Genomic DNA, 21,249 nt, shown 5'->3' with positions numbered 1-21,249 from the left:
TTTTTCAAGGTCAGCATTGTGTTGACTATTTTTAGTTAACTGCTAATAGATGTCCTCAAATGAATACATCTTACTTCCCGTCCTGAAATTTAAAAACTCAAACCAGCTTTAACTCTTCTAGATATAATAACCATTTTATAGCTCTAATCTGCTGAGTTTCACAACAGGGTAGATTTTTCATTAATTCTTTGCCTCAAGCCATTATTCAACTATAATACTGTTTTACTTAACAGTGTTTTAAAGAGTCCCTCACCATTGGCACAGACTTTACACAAACTGAGCCTCAGCTATTTCAAGCACAGATTCATTTTTAATGTTATGGGTTTTTTCTACTAATAATGGTTTATTTTTGGTCTCTAAAATTCACTGACTGATTCTCAACCTATTCAATTTTCATCACAGAGAAACCACTTCTGACATAAGAACAACCAAACAACAACAAAAACGATTAATGGGAAGGATGCAAACAGGAATGTCATAAATTTATTTTAACATAGGAAACTCCAAAACAAAAAAATAGACCTATTTTCTTCTACATGAAGAATATAATCTTTTCTCCTATATTCTATATAGGAGAATTCCTATCTCAGGGAATCTAAGAAAAAAGACAGAAGAATATTAAAATGTACATTTACAATAGTGCCTGCAACAGAGACCCCTGATGTAGTTTTTTAGGTACTACACTAATGTGCACCCCTGAGCTCTTAAGTCTGAGGAATGAGAGTAGTGTGTGTGACTTTTGCCACAGTCCCAGTAGCAGAGACCATGCAAACCCCATCCTCTCATGTCAAAAGAGAAGTCCTTTTGTATTCAGAGAGACATTAATCAATACTAATTAGAAGAAATATAAATTTCTAATAAGAAAAATAATCTTGAGGTATTGAAGAAGTCACTTTGTTGTGGTAGGTATCGATGTGAATACAAGGACTTCATTGCTCAGAGATTATCTCTCCACAAATTTGCAGTACAATTTGGTCTTTTATGAGTAAAATCAAACTTGACTCTCACTTGAGATTTCTCTTGTGACAGCAGAGAGAATTTTTCTCTCATTTTTTACAAACATGCTAACTAACTAGGACTGCTAAGCTTAGTTTTCCACCCTCATTCTTCTAAAACATTAAGTCCAAGCACTTCACTAGTGACTCTCCTTAAAAAGGATCAGTTGTAATAACACTTATTTCCTTCTGTCTAGCTTATTTTTATCTACACATCTCAAGTATCTCTGCATGATCTCCTACTAGGACTTCCAGCTAAAGTTTGCAAATCTATGTTGCATTTTGTACTTCTTCTAAACGTACACAGTTAAGTAAAAAACGAAGCCATGAATCAAATTAATCAGGTCTTCCAATTGTCAGTTATTCTGTTGAATAATGAGACAAAACACATCACTTTATAAATCTGTTTACATTTATCTTACCTGCATGACAAAAAGTATGAGTCTTCTGTTTGTTTGCTCATATTTAGGACAAAAAATCTGTAATGATGCAAAACTGTTTTGAATTATCATGTCATATGAGGACCATCCACCTCTTTTTGCAAAAGTTTTTTCTCTGATGTTAGCTACAGCTATTGAGCAGAAAAAACAACCGACCAACAACCAAACTACAACTAACTGAACCCTAAATAACCTGAAAGAAAATTCAGCACATCTTCCCAATTCTTGGCTTGATGTATTCTTGCAGATAAGAATTGTAGTTGTATCTCAGCCTTTGGGACAAGGAAGTGACATTGGAAGTGAAAAACAATGGCCAGTGACAACACAGTGACTGCAGGAGTTGCTCTATCAGTGTTTAAGGAAATGACTTTTCACCTGTAAAATTTTGCCTGTTTTTCCAAAGTTACTCAGTCTATCAGCTACCCCATTGCTTGACTATGGTTAACAAGGATTCTTATGATATTATTATTTAAATAATCCAGTTCACAAAAATGCTAAACTTTCCTGCTTCTTACTTAATATTTTCATTGATGACATAGATGAAGGGATCAAGTGCACCCTGCGCAAATTTGCAGATAATACCAAGCTGAGTGCTGCTATTGACACACCTGAGGGACAGGATATTATCCAGAGGGACCTAGACAAGCTTGAGAAGTGGGCCCATGGGAATCTCATGAGGTTTAACAAGATCAAGTTCAAGGTGCTGCATCTGGGTCAGGGCAACCACAGATATCAATACAGGCTGGGAGATGAACAGATTGAGAGCAGCCCCACTGAGAAGGACTTGGGGATGCTGGTGGATGAGAGGCTGGACTTGAACTGGCAATGTGCACTCACAGCCCAGAAAGCCAACTGTGTCTTGGGCTGCATCCAAAGCAGCGAGGCCAACAGGTTGAGGGAGGTAATTCTGTCCCTCTATCGTCTCATGAGACCCCACCTGGAACATTGCGTCCAGCTCTGGAATTCCCAGCACAGAAGGGGTGTTGATCTGTTGGATCAAGTCCGGAGGATGGTCATGAAGATGATCAAAGGGATGGAGCTTCTCTGCTATGAAGAAAGGCTAAGAGAATTGAAATTGTTCATCCTGGAAAAGGGAAGGCTTCAGGATGACCTAATTTCTGCCTTCCAGTACCTAAAGGGAGCTTACAAGGAAGATGGAGAGAGTCTATTTACAGGGCTTTGTAGTCACAGGACAAGGTGAAATAGTTTTAAACTGAAAGAGAGTAGGTTTAGATTAGATATGAGGAAGAAATTTTTTACTGTGAGTGTAGTGAGGCACTAGAACAGGTTACCCGGAGAAGCTGTGGATGTCAAGTCCCTGGAAGTGTTCAAGGATGGGGCTATGTGCAATCTGGGAACGTGTCCCAGCCCATGGCAGGGGGTTTGGAACTAGGTGATCCTTAAGGTACCTTCCAACCCAGACAAGTCTATGATTCTATGATTCTACGTATGTTTACCCTTTTCCAAATATGCCAACAAAATCCCCTAGCCCTTAGGACATTCAGTATCGGAGTACAGTGGAATTTAATTTCATGTTCTTCCGTTTTGTCCTGTCATTAGCAGATGAGGAATATGCAAAGACCTGACTCAGAGATCAATACACTGTGGCCTCAAAGTTTAGGGTCTCAGAGCCCTAAAGCATTTGTCTACAGAACACTAATTATTTCTTTGTCATCAGTCTTCTTTCACCAAGCTGATTAGATATGTTTTCCCAAGACAAATTTTTATACTGAACATCTGCTACTGTACATCATATGCTTGTCTTTAAAAAGCTCCAATTAATTATAATCAACAGCTCAAATGAGTAAGGTGGAAAAGCCATTACCACGTCTGTGTCTGGCAGGTAGTCATCCAAACTGAATAACGAGATGTCTTTGAAAAAACATTGTCACCAATACTAAAATTATTCTTCTTGAAATTGTAAGGTAATTACTCAATATAAAATAATTTCCTTAATAATAGACGAACAAGTAAATAACAGCAAAAGTTTATTCCTCCTCAAAGCCTGATACAGCTGCAGCTGATGTGAATGGAAGGAGCCACAAGATTTTAGGGAATTTAGGCCTAGCTCTGAGAGGAATCAGATATCGATTCTTCACTATAAGGGACTACAGTAGCTGAAAATAAAATGTTTGGTTGGAAATATTCTAAAATGTGAAAGTAAAATAAAAAAGAGACTCATGATGAAAGTAATGTCACAGCTTATTTTATTAGTCCATTAGGGAAATAAAGGATATTTTAAGAAAGGAACCTAAAAGTGCTTGGAATACTGAATGACGATCTTCAACACTTTCCCAAGTGGACTGCATTTCACAGAATATTCTGAATTGGAAGGGACCCACAAGGATCATTGAGTTCAACTCCTAAGTGAATAGTCTTTACTGGGATCAAACCCCTGACCTTGGTGTTATCAGTACCATGCTCTAACCAATGTAGTTGCATGCTGGTGGCTAATCTGGAACCTCTTCTGTACCTTGCTCTTTTAATCACACACTGGAATGACGCTAAGAGACAAAATATTGCAACTTTGAAACCAGATTAAAAGCTGAGTTTGGAGAAAGAAATAGTAACTGCACAAAAATGTGGTGAAGAAAGATTGAGAACTTTTCCCAGTAAAATACATTTTGCTCCATGCATCTTTGTTCTCTGTGGAAGAATAACATTGAGTGAATTTTAGTAGGTCAGTTTTTCAGGCATTTTTTCCCTTCCTTTACTATACTTGCAACAGTAATTCAAAAGCCAGGAATAGCTTGTATAATGTCACATTGTTTTTAATCAGTAGTTCGTGGCACTCAAAAGGAGGGGAATGCTACATGGATATCACAGAATCACAGAGTTGGAAGGGACCCGCAAGTATCATCAAGTCCAACTCTTAAATAAATGGCACATAAAGGGATCGAATCCACAACATTGGTGTTATTAGCACCAGGCTCTAACCAACTGAGCTAATCTCATAACGCGTTCAAATACTCATTACAACCATGTCTGATAGGCATGAAAGAAGCTTAGTACATTTGACACATTATTTATTTATTATTTAGGTTTCTACAAATCTCCTGGTTTTTACAGTCTGTACTCTTGATTATTAAAATACATGATGTAATCAAAGTCTATGGTAGATTATGGGAGATCCAAAGAAGAATTTAAGATTGAGTAACTGAAATACATTCTTCCCAGATACAGAAGTTACAGAAAGGGACATTAGTCAAGACTACTGTTAGTACAAAATTATTCCCTCCAGTATTTTCCAATGTTTTGTGTAACATAACAGTTAATATTCCTAGAGATGGAGCTTTTCTCCACCATTTCCCAAGGGAGATTATTTCACAACCAAATAGTGCTTACTGTCAACTTTGATTTTTTATTCTGTTAAATTTTCAAGACACATATTTGTGCATCTTATTTAGCTGTTTAGTAGACTGTAACAACAATAGTATATCAATATGCATTTTAAGGAACAATGTCAGAATTGTGTCCTATCTGTCCTCCATACTTAAAAACAATATGTGAATTACTTGGCTTACAGCACAGAAGTATCTCTGCTCTGCCCCTGTTCATGCTCAAAAAATACTCAATAAAGCTAAGGAAAAGTAAGGAATTCTTTGAAGTTGTTCTGCCTTTATGTAGGCGTTTGATTTGTCATCTCCAAAATTTTATATATGCTTTCAAGAATAAACAATTATTTAAGTTATTGCAGTATTTCTGCCTTAGTTTGTAGTAAAGCTGTCTAATTTTTAGGAAATATAGGGAGTGAATGTTATTTCAGTTTCAATAAATTCAAAAGGCAACATTTTGTGGAATTAGTATTCCTAGTATTCTTTTTCAAATATTATTTTTATTGTTAGCTTCAAATGTCTAATTTTGTGATTACTAATGAGAAAAAAAAATGCAAGGTAAGGAGGCGTCATTAAACATGATTTCTCAGGTTTTAAGTTGGGCTTTTCTTGGAGTAAATTGCTGTTACTGCTCATATTTTCAATCAGATGATCTGTATTTTTTAGAGGATCCTCAGCAAGGAGGAGTTCTGATAACAACAGAGGAAGTAGGAGACTTCATTTTATTGCACAAGACTTCTCATTTTCCCTTTGAGAGAGTAGATGACAAAACGCAAATTACAAACACACTTTTCTTCAGCAGGAGGACATAGAACTGTTAAGATCCACTGCAAAATAAAAGAAATTTCCTTGTGTTTAAAATTAGTTTTTACAGGTCTTTTTTCTTTCAACTGTCATGTTTGTAAAATGGGTGCATCTTGTAACAGCTAAAAGTTCACGGTTAAGCCCATGAGCTTTTGATAATGTAGAGACATTTGAGAAATATGCCTTTCAAATGCTAACCTTAAAATATTATGTCAGAGCTTCTGCATTCACCTGCACTATTCCTAGGTTTACTTGCTGCTCGGAACTACATAGAAAGTTCAGTATTGAAACTCTTGAATTTTCCCTGCCTCTTCCCTACTTTGGCATAAAAATAGCCACTGGATATGAAATGTAAAACAACCACAAATATGGGAAACCTCGGCTATGGGTTCTCTTTTCTGGAGGTGGTATACATATAGTTTAATTTCTATGGGTTTCTAATATTTATCATAGGAAATAGTAACTATATTTTCACCAATAAACTTCATTTATCACAAAAAAATTTGTTCCAACAGTTCAAGTTTCTCTCCTTGGGGATAGCAGCTAAGATGGACAGTAACAAGGATCTTTCATTTCTGTCAGTTCTAAACTGAAAATTTCTCCAAAGCAAACTCTTGTTGGGGATTGAGAAACTGAAGCATCTTTCATGGGTGATTTGATGCACGGAACACTAATGGACTCCTATTGCAAAGAAGAAATCCAGGCAAATTCAGTAGTCAGAATGCTTTGATGCCATAGCTCTGGAGGTGCCAGCCAGTATGCTCTACTGAGTTTTTTGCTTAGTTTACTATCAAATACACAAAATCAATACATAGAAAAATTGTAAATACAAAAAACACTTTACCAAGAACAGCTACATGAAACCAGGATGCCTACTGTCTCTTTTATAGGTTATTTTTTCTTCTTATACAATACATAGATGTGTACATATATGTGTCTTGTTCTGTATATATTGTTGTGTAGTCTGCCCTTTCATTGAAGAATCCATAAGTGTGGCAGTTACAGGAGCTGGAAAAGTATGTCTGCAGTACCATTTGCTATAGAGCAGCAGTGTACTGGCAAACATGACAGATAAATACCACAAAAATTCCACAGGCTTTTTTCTTCTGGACAGCATATCAAGACGAACATGTAGTTAGCTGAGTCAGAGCACTGAAGTCTGAAGGACAAAAGAAGATGGAGAAAAAACCAAAGTATTTAGAAATCCATTGCTTTCAAAGAGACAGAATAAAAGGTTGCCTAAGTATAGTAAGGTAGGATGGCATTTGGGTGGAATATGAAGGAAGATCAGATTGTGTCCAGGTGAAGTCATAATAAACAAATGAGAGAAAAGACTAAAAGACATGGAGTAACAGCTTTGGGTAAGAATCAAGCAGGAGAAATCAAAAACTCTTGGTGGGATTGTCTTCATCAGATAGAGCAAGTCCTTACCTAGTTTTGAGTATTTGCTCAGTAGGTTTATCAAGCTCCAACTTCCCCAAGAAACTTCTATGGACAGGTTACGCTGCTGGTAAATGGATCCAAACGTCTAGTGGTGAACCAGTGTACAATACAGTCCTTGTTTCCCTCTGCTACATTCTGGTAAAGGTAGGTCCACATGCACCAGGGTTTACTATTTCTCCTGAGATCACACTGGAGTTGCTTGTAGATGAGTTCTAGAGAATCCTCTCCATCATGTTAGCATTCATCTTTAAGAACTAAAAAAGATTAGGGCTCTAAAGAAACAAGGGTGAAGAATTCTCACAATAGTTTATACAGTTCTTTGTAACTTCATTCTAAGGTTTAGTTGGTACAGGATCTCAGACTCAATTAAAGTAAAGGAAACTGTAGAATAGCCCCGCAGAGTAGTCTATAGATACCTTTGCAAAATGCTTTTTTTTTTTTCATTCCTTCTAACCCTAGAGCTGCCACATCTAGCAGCTGCTTTCTTTTGACAATTCGTCACTCTTGAAAAATATTTCCAAGCACTTTGAATAATTTCCAATTCATTCTTGCAGGAAATGAGGATTTGCTTCCTCACTTGGGATACCTGCTGCTAGGTTTATTCACTAATAAGCATGATAAATGTTTTAGCCTTTGATCAGTGCTAAATTAACAAGTAAGCTCCATAGAAAAGAAGTCTTTGAGGCTCAGGGGCTCAAGATAGTGAATATGCTGGAAATATGATTGATTGTGTTGCTGCAAGAAATTTCCATTAAAAAACTTTTATCATTCAGTTATGTTTTGAACAATTAAATCAAAAGTGAAAGATATTTAGCCTCCGAAGAAGACAAGAGTAAGGAAGAAACAGAATATACTTCACATGACTTTGTTTCAGCCTATATAGACTGATTGTCCTGGAATGCTTTTTATGTTTTATCATTATTATTATTATTATTATCATTATTATTATTATTATTATCATCATCATCATCATCATTATTAATTTATCTTACTTGGAGGATTATTTTGCTACACTGGTAAATTATTTTTATTTTTATTTATCTTCTTTCTTTTCCTCATTTTACTGCGTCTGGCAGGGATGAAGTTAAGTTTACTCGTAGTATTCCATGTGGTGTTCTGCTTTAGATTTTTGATTAAATCTGTGCTGATAACTCACAAATGTTTTAGCTAGTGCTGAACTATCTTTGCACAACATCAAGGTATTATATGTCTTTCACTCTGTTTCTCCCAGGGTATAGGCTGGAGGTGGACAAGAGAAATTTTGTAATAAACTCATCTTCTCAAATTTCATAATGTTTTAACTGCAGTATCATATTAACTTATGTAGGAAAGCTTGAGCATACCTTGCTTTGATACAGAAAACTGTCTATTAATCACAACAGGAGATTTGAATTGAATTGAAAAATATTTCCTGAAAAGAAAAAAAAATACATTTTCACCCATTCCTCTACAGTGTATGGCAGTGTGCTCAGAGGATGCTGAATTAATCTTCATGGAAGATAGCACCCTTCTTATCAGAAATACTTATGCAAAATGGTAAACTCCAGCTTCCTATATCACAGATGTGTCTCTGAATTTTTTTTCTCCTGTATATAACCAGTGCCCCAGTAACCTTGCTGTCAGTTGGAGTAATACTAATTTCTCTTTTTCTTCAAACAAAATGCCGGCAGCTAACATCCCTGTTTTCACTGGTGCCATTCAGAAAACATGCCATAGACCACTGTCTGTTTCCACAGACTTATGAATGTGTACTTTCCTTGTGTTCATACCATCTTACCATCTCCCTGCAGTCATTGGACTGGCATTATGAAAGACCTAAAAAAACGCTTTATTACAAAAGTATCTTTCATTGAAGCCAGCTGTCAGATTGTTACTGTGGAAAGCATCTTGTAACAGGCAAATCTGCATAGCTTTTTGTTCATGATTTCTTATTAAAATTTAAGACTCTTTTCTTAAGAACAGAAATATTTATTAGTTTCTTCCAATCTTTGTAAACACTTGTCCTTTGTTTCAAGTCTTTGATGTTTCTTTGTTAATGAAAAAGAGAAAAAAAAAGTATTTTTTCCTTGACCTTGGCAGCAAGCTTAAGAGATTTTTAGTGTTTAGGTTCACACTGGTATGAATCTGTCCATTTTTTTGCTTTTTCATCCTTTAAACAAAATACTGTTTCCCTGCAAATACTTTTTTTTAAAATCTTTCCTGAGAGAAAGCAAATCTGCCTTTGCACAGAATCTCACTTTGCACCTTATTCTTTATACAGCAGTCTTTGGAATTCATAACATGGAAAGTTTCATGGTTTACCTTAATTCATGGTTGTGTATTATCTCTTATATATCACATATATACATATATATATGTGAAATATATTATCCATGGATATGGACAGGTCTGGGATAGGTCTCCGGAATTATTCCTAATTTCTTCACAGTCTTATTGGTATCTTGTGTGAGATTATTTTGCACTACATTTATTAAATTTGCAAGGATAGTAAAAGAAATGTCTTACAACACTATTCTTATCCTCTCCCTATAAAAATCTGTATCCTACCAATGCACTCCTTGAAACGAACTGTAATTTTTCAATGGAAGACAGTTCTGAGTTTTACAAGAATGAACCACAGAAACACGCTGTTTTAAAGTGAAGATTGCCGGACCAGTAGCACTATTGACTTTGTACTGGAATTAGCTGCCAAAAAACAGAAGTGGACATGGAGAAAAAAAAAGCAGGGAAGAAAAAGAAGAGATAGGAAACACCAGACTGACTGCTGCTTACTAAACCAAGATCATTTATGAAGACATGCACCATAGGTCAGATATTCAGCAGGTTAGGTCAGTCTCATTGACATGAAGACAAAGATACATAGTCAAGCTGGAGGAAGATCTAACCATGTTTCTGCAATGAGGAAGAAAAGCATCAGGTGTGCACAAGTTATACAACAGCTTAATAATCTCTTAATATTTTGTGTCTTCAGAAATTCATTGTTATATCTGGGAAAATGCAACTTCAGCTTTTCTTTCTTCTTCTTTCTGTAACAATTTACAAAATAAAGTAGACACATATCAGAAAACTTCTTGTCAGTGCAACAAGCTGTGTATGCTGCCAAGCTGCAGTCTCTAGTCAATCATCTGTCTTTAGGCTTCCTTTTTCCTGCATACCAAAAAGCACATTTCTCTTGCATTTACCGCACACTTGTTACTCAAGTCAATTTGGTCATGCATAATTTTTGTTTAATTTTGCCAAAGCCATTGAGTGGAACTTGATACTGCACTTGACACTCCTGAAAACACACTTCAGTTTCTCTTCATGTCCTAGGATTACATGAATTAAGCTAATTAGCTCACTGCTGGCAGTCTTTTAAGTTAGCTTCACAAAACTTCAGAAGAATCTCTGGAAGCTCTTAAAATAAAAACACTATCAGATCTGACAGAACTTTTTAAATATATCAAGTCATGTAGCTTTATATGTAGGAAAGTTATACAGTGTTCAGAAACCAAAATATCCAAAACCAAATAGAAAAGTATGAAAATTTTGTTCTCTTTTCAGCAGAGATCAGAGATCCTTGGAAGAAGTCAACTTGGCTAAACGGTAAGACTAATTTATGATTGCTTTAACAGGGACTTCATAGCAGTGCTATTTGTTCACCTAATTTGTCCCTTTAATAATTTGCACTGTCTTGCTCTCCTTGTGATGATAAGAATGAAGCCTTCTTGGATTCATCCAAGAAAAACGTTCCACAATACCAGTTGTAATTTTGAACTGCGCTAAGGGAATACATTTCAGTGACAAGTTGTCCAGAAACGGAGCAAGCAACCAAGTTTGCTCTTTGTTTGGGACCATCTTCTGTAGGTTAGCACTTTCCACAGAATCTTGACTCCTTTCAAGTCAACAGTGAAAAACTCACTAAATTCAGGGTGTTCAGGATTTCTCAAAGAGAGATTAGCACAAAAGAATATATTATAGTAATTAATGATGAAATAACTAAGTGTTCTTTGGAGCGTATAACAACACTGAGCTGTTGAATCTGATGAATAATTTATAAAATGGATCCCTTTTCCTCCACTGCCTCAAAAAACTTTTTTTTGATACTGAAATCATTCTGCCATAAAGGACTTAATGTCCTCCTTCATAAGGTATGATAACTGTGTGTTTAGCTCCTTTTAGACAGAATTACACAGATTTTGTAGCAACGGAATAAATACTCTGTTCACTGAACCTTGGTATACGAAGTAGAAGGAGGCATGACCACTACATTTGTTTTATGAGGAAGAGATAGCTGAGATTCACAACTCAAGGCAAGAGTGCCAGATTGTGCTTCCCAACTCAGAGTGGGAATATCACAAGGATGATGCTGAGATCACAGATGAACTTCCTTTAATCTGTTTTTAATGGCTAATTTAGGCATACGCCATTTCATCTTGGGTTTATTGAGTTGTTTCCTATGAATCCGGGTTTTGCCTAGCATTGTACTTAGAGACTCTACATAGGACAAAAATTAATGTCTAAAAGTTTACATTCTGCTGTGCTTAGCCTGTTAATATTTCAGGAGCCTGTGGACCTAGACTCCTATTATGCAGAGGGGTACCTTGGGAGGTGAGAGCCAGCCTCTTATGCCTCACAGTTCCAGCCGAGGAGTTAAAGCTCCGACAAATGTACCAGTCCAACTCTATTGCACTCCTGCCAAACATGTGTTAAACAGAATTTTTCAATGGTTAAAATTTAAGCAAAATTTAGGTGGCATTTTTCATGGAAAAAGCAAATACTGCATTCCTGAAGCAAAGGACATCCTTTGCTCATATGCAGAACCTCCAAAGTAATAGTTTTATCAGTCATTTTATTGTCATTATTTTTACCACAGAGTAGCCAAATTATTTATTCTAGTCTCAGTATGCATGCAGAGATGTTTTACTATGAATGATTTATGATGATTATGGCTATAAACAGACAAAAGTAGGTTATTGTCAGTGGAAAACTTCAAGATAGCTCCTCCATGGGCAGCAACACCAGCTACACAAGATAAATGACAATGCTTAGATGAATCTTCATCTCAGATGTAACTTTTATTTTCTTTGGGTACATTAGGAACACTCACATCTGAAAAGAACTGTGTTGTCTAAACAGGCTTTATGATACGAATGAATGTAGTAAGTCAGGAAGAGTGACAGTGTGTGCCCTATTACTGCATTTTGGTTTTTTCTTGCTTTCAGAAGATTACTAGAGTGAGATGTAGCTAGCTGCGTTCAGATGGAAATGGGAGTGTTCAGATTTGGAAACGCCTTGTGAGCATACTTGAAGATGAAAGGGAGTAAATAGCACTCATCAGTGTTGAATTAATTTGATAAAACAATATTAGTAGACTTAATAAGGCCAGAAACCTCCCTGAAAAATAGTCAGAAGCATTTGGAAGCATCAAAGTGACATTTGCATTGCTTATTACAGCTTTCGCCTTGACACCCATATGCTTCTGACAATGGCAGTAGAATCTGTCACAAAGAAAGTTTACAATGTACAGTTTGAAAGGACAATGTTAGCAACTTACAAATTTTAATCCTATGGGTTCTCTTTCCTAAGGTAATGTGTACTGTAGAACATAGCTACTTTACACTACAAATGTATAAGCATTATTTGGAACTATTGGAGTGGATTGTCTCTGCTGAATAGTGAGTATTGAAAAACATGGGAAAGAAAATGGATCTTGTACGGCATCTTTAGCCACAGGATTTAAATTTTTGAAGTGAGGACTGGAGGATTTTTCAGTAAATGGATTTTTTATTGTATTTACCGCCATTTCCCTTCCCATTCTAAATCATTGATCCTATGTCATTGTCTATATGATTCAGTTAGACCAATTTTTCAGAGGGGTATAAATACGCATTTGTGAAAGGAACACAGTTTTCCATTTCAGATCTGTTAATGGGCAACTAGATAACTATGATTAATTCTCCCCGATTTGGATTTATGAAGTGATGGTGAATACGATCTTGAAATTTATGCACTGTCCACATATTATCTCTTGTGAACAGTTTTATAAGGAGTTAATTGGTCAATAACTCAACACTGATAGCACAAGGAGATTAACTTTTAATGTAATAAAGATGTTTAAAACCTCAGGAAAAATTGCGTTCTTCATTTTAAAAGTACATAGAATACAGTGGTATTTGTATAAACTGCATTTATTGTTCCCACGAGAATAGAATACAGTAATATGTTCTCTTATTTTTAATTCTCATCCAAAATACCTAACAATGAAAAACTGTGAGACTAAATAAACATCAAGCTAGAGATGATCAGATAAGTATTATGCTCTTCTGACTACTGTTTGGATGACTTCTTCATTCAGGAATGATAGTTAGGTTGGCTTCTTTGTAAAGAAACTATGGGATGACAGCACATAATAAATCATGTCTAACAACATGCTGAAAAACTGGCGAGAGACAGCTTGTACAGTGACAAATACAGCTGACAACAAGTATATACATCTGTTTGGTAGGATTTAGGAGAAAAAAACACAAACAAGGAAAAGGGACTTAGCTTTACAAACAGACATTTGAAATTCTTATATTTCCTACTAATAGAAAAATGCAAGGAGTATAAAAATTGAGGCTCACAAATAACTTTTTATTATTTTAAACACAAGTAGTATATGAAGATAAAGTGTAGACTGCCATTTTGATTATCACCTTTTTTTTTTTTTCCATATACCAGAGGAACTAATAAGGAAGTGACTCGGAAGCATACTGATTAAAGGATAGCATGGTGCAGCTATTTTTAATGGATACATTCAGGTATAAATCAGTGAATCCTGCCTCCAAAGCTTGGAATAAAAAAGTAAAGAGAGTTCATACATTATTCTTTGATGCAAATTGAAGTATCAAACCATTATTTCACTAAAAAAAAAATTATTATCAGAAATGACTTTACAAGAAAGGTCATCAGATTCAAACTCTTTCATAATTAACTACTCAGTTATCTGATTGAAACAATCAAGGTGCTGACATAAAAAGTATTATGACTTAGTCCTACTAAAATATTAAGACTTACTTGGTATCTTGTATTGAAATCTGCCAATGGTTTTGGTAAAGAGTAACTCCTCTGTAAGTTTCTCATTTTTTAGTCAAAGTGTTACATGAAATTCGATTTCATTATTATGGTATAAAAATTCTCACTGAAACTAGTAAATATGTTTATGTGTTACCTCTCCAAACAGCTGAGGTATACTGAAAAATGTAGAAATCAAAAGGAATTAAAAAATATCAAAAAAATTCAAGAAGCTTCTACAGGTAAATGAACATAGATGTTTATTCTGTTTTGAGCAAAAGGGATGAAAAAATAAATATGCTTAATTAAATGTTTTATTAAACTGTAACTTGTGGTTACAAGACATCACTGAGGAGAACAGTTCTGATAGATATACAGAAATCTTTGAGAATTGTAATGATAAATAAGAATTTTCAAAACACATTTAAAAGAGGTGAAACATTCAGAAGAGATTAAAAGCATTAGTTCTGCCACTTTAAGATGAAGTTTCCCTTACAGACAGTTTGCTGTTTATACTTTCGAAGATTTTTGCACTTACTGCTATGAAGAACATTTGTCTCGTGAAAAAGCCCATATCTCTCTCGCTCTCCAGATATGACATCTCCTCTGGTTTTATAACTTTGAGGCGAAAGTTCATCTATACAGGGACAGTAATCTAGAATAAGCAAAAAAAATCCCAAAAAACCAAACATCTCTTCAAGCTCTGCATATGGATTGGGGCTAGCATAGACTGGCTTGCTGTGAAAGATTCTGCCAAGCAAGGCTGCACGACAGAAGACAGTATTTCCTTGTTTCTGTTTGTCATGTTTCAAGAATACAATTTCCTTAAAAACTGTTTACACATTTGCATTTTTTAAGAACTTCTGAAAGACAGAGAGAGTTTTACCAAAGATACTGTGGTCTACCTTAGCTGAACCGAAATTAAAGATGTCCCACTGGTGGTTTAGAAATTCCAGTTGTGTAACCCACTAAACCAACACCATACTCATGTTGAAAACATCAGGGCCAAGCTCATCATAGCATGCAAAAGGTGATTTAAAAGGCACCTGAATAAAATGAGGCACCTTGTGCATGGTTTTCAAGAGCCTCACTTTGTGGAGGCAATGTGAGGAAGAAAGGTTACTCTTCTCAATTATTATCAGTTATGTTAGTCTCAGATCTTATCACCCTTCGCATGACACCTTTATTGTGACTTCCTCCAGGTTTTTTTAATGAAAGTAAATAAGTCAAATATTAACTATAGTTAATTCTGTGTAAGTTTTTAATTAATCTAACTGAATCACTAAAATACATAATTATCTTGAAAATACTTTTACAACTTTATAAGAAGAAATATAAAATGTGTGGGCAAACATTCATGTTCACACCCGTTGTTCTTCTTTAATTTTAAATGAAATATTAAAAGAATCTAATTTTCATTTGACATTTCCATCTAATCTGAGACTGAAAACCTGATGCAGTTATTGCAAATTTCAAAAGAAAATGAAAAACAACGTCAACTATGCTTGTTGCTTTAAAATTTTATCACTCACAGAAAAGACCTTTTTTTCACACTTCACAGTTGTAAATTGCTGGATTGTGAAGGTTTGCACACATACTCTCTTACTTAAAAAAAATGTCTCCAGTCTTGCAGATACTCAAAATGCAACTGGACAAGGACCTGTGCAACCTGATCTAAGTTACCTGTGCTCTGAACAAAGCAAAAGACGAAATTAAAAACTTAAAACCCTCTGAACCTAAGCTATTCTATGATTCTAGATTGTTTATGGGCTGTCACTTGACTCATTCACATTACATCTTGTTGTAACACCATAGTTTGGTTTAGTTTTGTTTGGTTTCGCTGTGGTTTAGGCTGAAAAAATGCTTTTTGTTTTCACTTGCTTAGGGTCACTTTGTGTGGAATATTTTCAAATTCCTCTCAGTATTTCCTAGATTAATTTTTTTTCTTTTGATTGTGGATATAAAAGTATAACATTTATATCTTTTGGAGTCTTTTGAGCAATCATTAAAATAATAACCAAGCAGTTCGTAAGTACAGACTTCAAAAAATGAAGGGAAATATTAATAAGATATGTCTGTGGTTTAGGATTTTATACAAGATATAATCAAAGATTAATATTTAACTTGTAAGACTAAAAGTGGTTTGTTTAATGCACATTGTTGTTTACAATATAGGACAAAACAACCAATGTCTACACATACTCTTATTCCTTACTGCAACTTTTTATTAAAGTGATATTATTTCCCAGACAAACAATCAAGGCCAGTACTGTGACTTGCAATCCTTACTACAGAAGTCCTCAGTGAGAAGGTGGGACTGAATTAACTTCAGTCTCAGTTCGACAAAACAAGTGGCAATCTGGCAGAAGTTTTTTTTTGTACTTTTACAATCTGATCCTATTGGCTTTTTCTCCGAGTAGGAGCAGAATGTCTATTTCCAGCAATATTAAGTAATAATTAAAACTATACATTGAGAAATTTCCCCTGTAGTGAGGATTAAGAACTTTATGTAAGTTCATCTGGTGTCAGCGTACATCACAATGAGAAACAAATTCCCAGACTTCTGTTCAGACACCATTGCTTAGCAATAGCAAAAGCAACACACCAGCAATGCTAATTACACTAATAATCCTACTAAGTAGGATGATATATATATATATATATATATATATATATATATATATATATATATATACATATATACTCTAATGAAGCTCTGACATGTATCAAAACTCAAAGGGAAGCCTGGTACAGCATACTGGAAAATGTAGCTTGAAGGATACAACATAACTCCATCTGTCTTGGAAAATTCTTGGATATTTAGAGAATTAGCTCAAAATGTCTTAGTATCATGGTAGCACATAGTACATATGTGCTGTGTGTATTTGTGAATACTTCAGCTTCTGAATGCGATGAATAAAGGAAGAGTCAACTTTGATTCCTACCAGCCCTAGGAAAGTCTTTGCTATAGTTTTCTAGAGGCAACATTAAAGCAGATTTTTAAAAGCTACAACCCAATACACAAACTCTTACAATGATAACAAATGATAATATTCATGATGATAATAAAGTCTGGGTTTTCAAACAGCATTGCTAGTTTTGTCGTTCTCAACTGCTTTCCATTTATTGAAATCTGTATTATTTGCAAATTTACACTAGAAAGGTATTATTGTTTGTCATACAAAAAGTTTTTGAGACTAGAAGATATGTAACTAGTGCAAGTGTTAAGATCTGCTGTCATTGAGAAAATTCAAAAAGTCAGTTTCTCTGGAACAGAAGCTCCAGTCCAGCAGACAACACCTTTGTTTGGAATGTTTTCCCTTGGTCATTGTGAAACACTGAATTCAAATCTCACTGGATTATGTAATTACTGGGTTGGAACGAACTCAGGTGTGTGTATATGTGGGAGAGAGGGACTAGGCCTGCAGCCTTGGAAAGCACATGGTAGGCTCATAGAAGCTGCATGGACTAGCTGTCAGTCAAAAGGGCAGCCTGAGAGCCAACCCACACCACACATCCAGGGACCTCTGGTGACTTCATTACCTCTTACTGTAGTCTGGACCTACAGAGTGGCCAGTAAGCCAGAGGTCCATCCTGGGGTGGGGAGGGTGTTGGCCACAGAGGGCCAGAACACATAAATAAGGCTGCACATGAGCACCGTTTCCTCTTTCCCATCCAGCCATCACCATGTGAAAGATCCTCAGCAGTAACTATTTTTCTCTTATTCTGATCTCTATCTTTACTCCTTTTCTCTTCTTCTCTCTCTCTTTACTCCTGATTATTCTCTTAATCTTTTTCTTTCTTTACTCTTTTCTTTCTTAATATTTTGGGTAACTTAGAACTGATGGGTTGTGTTTTACTCAACTGTGTCAGCTGCTGTGTGCTGGGTGCTTTGTGAAATGCTTCTTTTCCTTGGTTGTATGGAAACTTTGCATGGAAACTGTGAAACTTTTGCCAAAATGTCTATTTTCTCACTAAATTAAAAGAAATCCCTAGGGAAACATATGCAGTGTTTTCTGCATGTTTTCAGGCTTTGTAAAAATTCAGTGGGTGAAATTTTGGGAGCATTAAATATAAGTAAAACATCTGGGCAAGCACATGGCTTGAATTTGGGGTCTTACAGACATCTGTATTTCTCCAATGCTTTTCACTCTGTGTTACATGGTGATCTGGCATTGCTCAGCACTTACAAGCTGATGCGGTAAGAAGTCTAGAAAAAGTTTTACATTTCCAAATTGAGTGTTACATCTTAAACTTGACTGGCAACAAAACAGTAGTTTCCACATGAAGAACAACTGCAACCATTGGGATTTGTTTAAGGAAACAGACAAAAAAATCCCACATTTAGTGGCATCACCAGCTATCATCTTTCTTCAGCATTAAGTATTACGCTGAAGGGTCAAGACTAATTCGCCCTTCTCCAACAGTACTCAGAAAGTATCTGATTTGGCTTTCTCAATTTCCTGGACAAGGAAAAGTAACAGTCAGGACATTTTTTCATACATGCATTAAGTCACTTCTAAACCCAAAATATATCAAAATAACTTAAAAACTAAACAGCTGAAATTATTGAGAGAGAGTATAACCACAATACTTCCTTCACTGTGCAGGTTTTGTCTTTCTCCCTTTCTTTTATTTCTCCTAACTTGATCTATTCTATCATTTAAGTTTTGAATTTTCAGATAGTAAACTTTTAGTGTAAGTGTGTAATTAGTGCCAGAGTTCCTTCTGTGGATTATTTAGAATGTTTTTCTGATCATTTGTGTTTGTGAGTATGCAGATTAATCACCAGAATACGCTTTTCAATAACAAGTGTGTAAAACCACCATGATTAATGAAATTAAGAGTAAAAAATTCAGAACTCCAATGTGTATTTCTTCAATTTGTCAGTGTGAAAAGTTAATGAAGAAATCTTCTCCGGAAGAATTTCTGCAGTTTCTGATACTGTAGACCCGGCACCTGTACAGCTGGGCACCTGTCTCAAGCCTTGAAGACCTTTTAATGGTCCTAGAAGACTGACAGAAGTCACTTTCGTTACTGCAAATCCCTCGATAGTCAACAGTATTTCAACTGAACAAGCACTACTGTTGGCTTGCCTTGCTCTCCCTACCTGCTCACTGACTTCTGCTCTTCAACCCTGCTGCACGCTTGGGGGTTACAAAATGAAATTTGCAGGAGCAGGATGGGGATGGTAAATATTGCAGTGGTTGCTGGTCCGGCTTTGTCTTTGGAAACATTCATGACAGGAAAATCAGAAGATCCAAAATATGAATTTTGGGCAGTAAATAACACCAAATGTCAATTATAATAACAAAGCGCAGCCAAGACAGAAAAATAAAAATGGTTTTGGGGTAGGACAAGCGGGCACCACTGAACAGAAGAGGGAAATCTGTAATAGAGGGCATGCTAATATAGTTAGGAATTGGTTTCCGTATACCTCTGACTCTGTTTCTTACAGATAGCACTGGAGGTGTAAATAACTGAAAGATGAAAATAGCATTTTGAGGGGAGGAGGAGAGGATAAAACATCTGCCATTTTAAAGCCATGTGTGTCTTTGAAATTGAACTTAAAATCAAATGCTAGGCAGGGAGATGCATTTAGGGCAGGTCACTTTTTTGTTTGGTTGGATTTTTTGGTGGTTTTTTTTGTTTAGTTGAGTTTTTTGTGTATGGAAGGGGCTTTTGTTCTTGTTTGGTTTGGTTTTTCGTTAAAGAATGATCTAAGGGCAGAAAATTTGAAGATATTTTCTGTCTTCACAAGAAGGAGCTTATCTATGATATTTTTCTCTCTTTGAAGATAGAAGAGTTGTTATTTTATGCTATAGTATGGTATGGCATGGCATGGAGGCTACAGCCTTGTTACTGAAACTCTAACAGCAGAGAATAAAGAAAGGTTTTTTTAAATTATATAAATCTTGGGATCTATAATATGGAAGATAAGCATTCTTCTATACTCACATATCTAATGAGTGGAAATCTGCTGCCTGTTGTTACAATTAATGTCACCATTGGACAAACTTTTATGTGTCGATGTGTTACCGTATCTTGGAAATGTGTTAGAAAAAACAGGAACAAAAACTCTAATGGTCTCATCAATCATCTGAAGGTCAGATTCTCTGCAAGCATTACATACTTTTATATGTATGTCTGTTAATATGTCAGTTAATAATGTCTTTATTATTACATACCTGAAGTCTCATAAATTTTGAATGCAAAAAAAAAAAATTAGTGTTCTTGAATGCCGGTTTGTTCACATTTACTTTTTCCTTTTTGTTTTTTTTTAACATACAGAAAAACTGAAAACCCTATGAAACCGCATCTGATTTCATCTTGATTGAGTTTAGACCATATGACAAAAGGAGTTCCATTGAAGTCAGCTACTGTAGGATTCAAGTACAGTTCAATATTCTGGGGGAAAATCTTGAACAATTTATGACTGTAGATAGTTTGGGAATAAAAATCTTTCCCATCAGAGTAAGACTTTTAATTCAGTATGATGTCTTAGAATTTTTAAGATTTTTATCTTTTTGTAGATTTTAATGAACACTATTCTTATGCTTCATATTGAATTTTCTAAATTCTTTAGGCTTGTTTTATGTTCTTCTCAAGGAAGGACTCTAGCAAACACATCCTGATTAGGACATGTGCACCCTAGACCAGAACAAGAAGACATCATTGTAGCCAAAGCAACCTTGAAGGCCCAGAAGCTTAGAGAAGCTCCAAAGACAATGCATGTTGTGAGGAAAAGGAAGATGAGGAAGGAAGGAGTCTTGAGATCTCCAACTCACTTCCAGGGAGGCAAACCAAAGGGGCAGATTTGGGGGGGCATATAGTTCTCGGGTTGGATGGATTAGTACTATAACATTGTGGAACCCCTGGACACTCGTGTGCACTTCATACTCCATGCACTAGAAGGCCTTCATTAAAGTGCTGCTCTGTATTCTATCTACACCTAATATTGTTTGGAGAGTTTTTTCCTCCCATTTTAGGCATCAAGTAAAACAGGATTAAACAAAACAACTTCTAATACCTCCTTTAAGACCTGTCGGTCCTTGGCCTGCTGAAATACACAAAACCACTAAGTGGCCTTTTGCATTAAATCTATGCTTTGGAACATGAAAAGAAATATAACTGTCTTTTTTTGTTTTAGTTCTGATGAAATAAGGGGAGATTAAATAACCACTCAACATCTTTACT

The sequence above is a fragment of the Pseudopipra pipra genome, chromosome Z, assembly GCF_036250125.1.
Source record: "Pseudopipra pipra isolate bDixPip1 chromosome Z, bDixPip1.hap1, whole genome shotgun sequence".
In the NCBI taxonomy this organism is placed as follows: domain Eukaryota; kingdom Metazoa; phylum Chordata; class Aves; order Passeriformes; family Pipridae; genus Pseudopipra; species Pseudopipra pipra.
The sequence above is the reverse complement of the archived record's forward strand: the minus strand, read 5'-3'. Positions refer to the sequence as shown.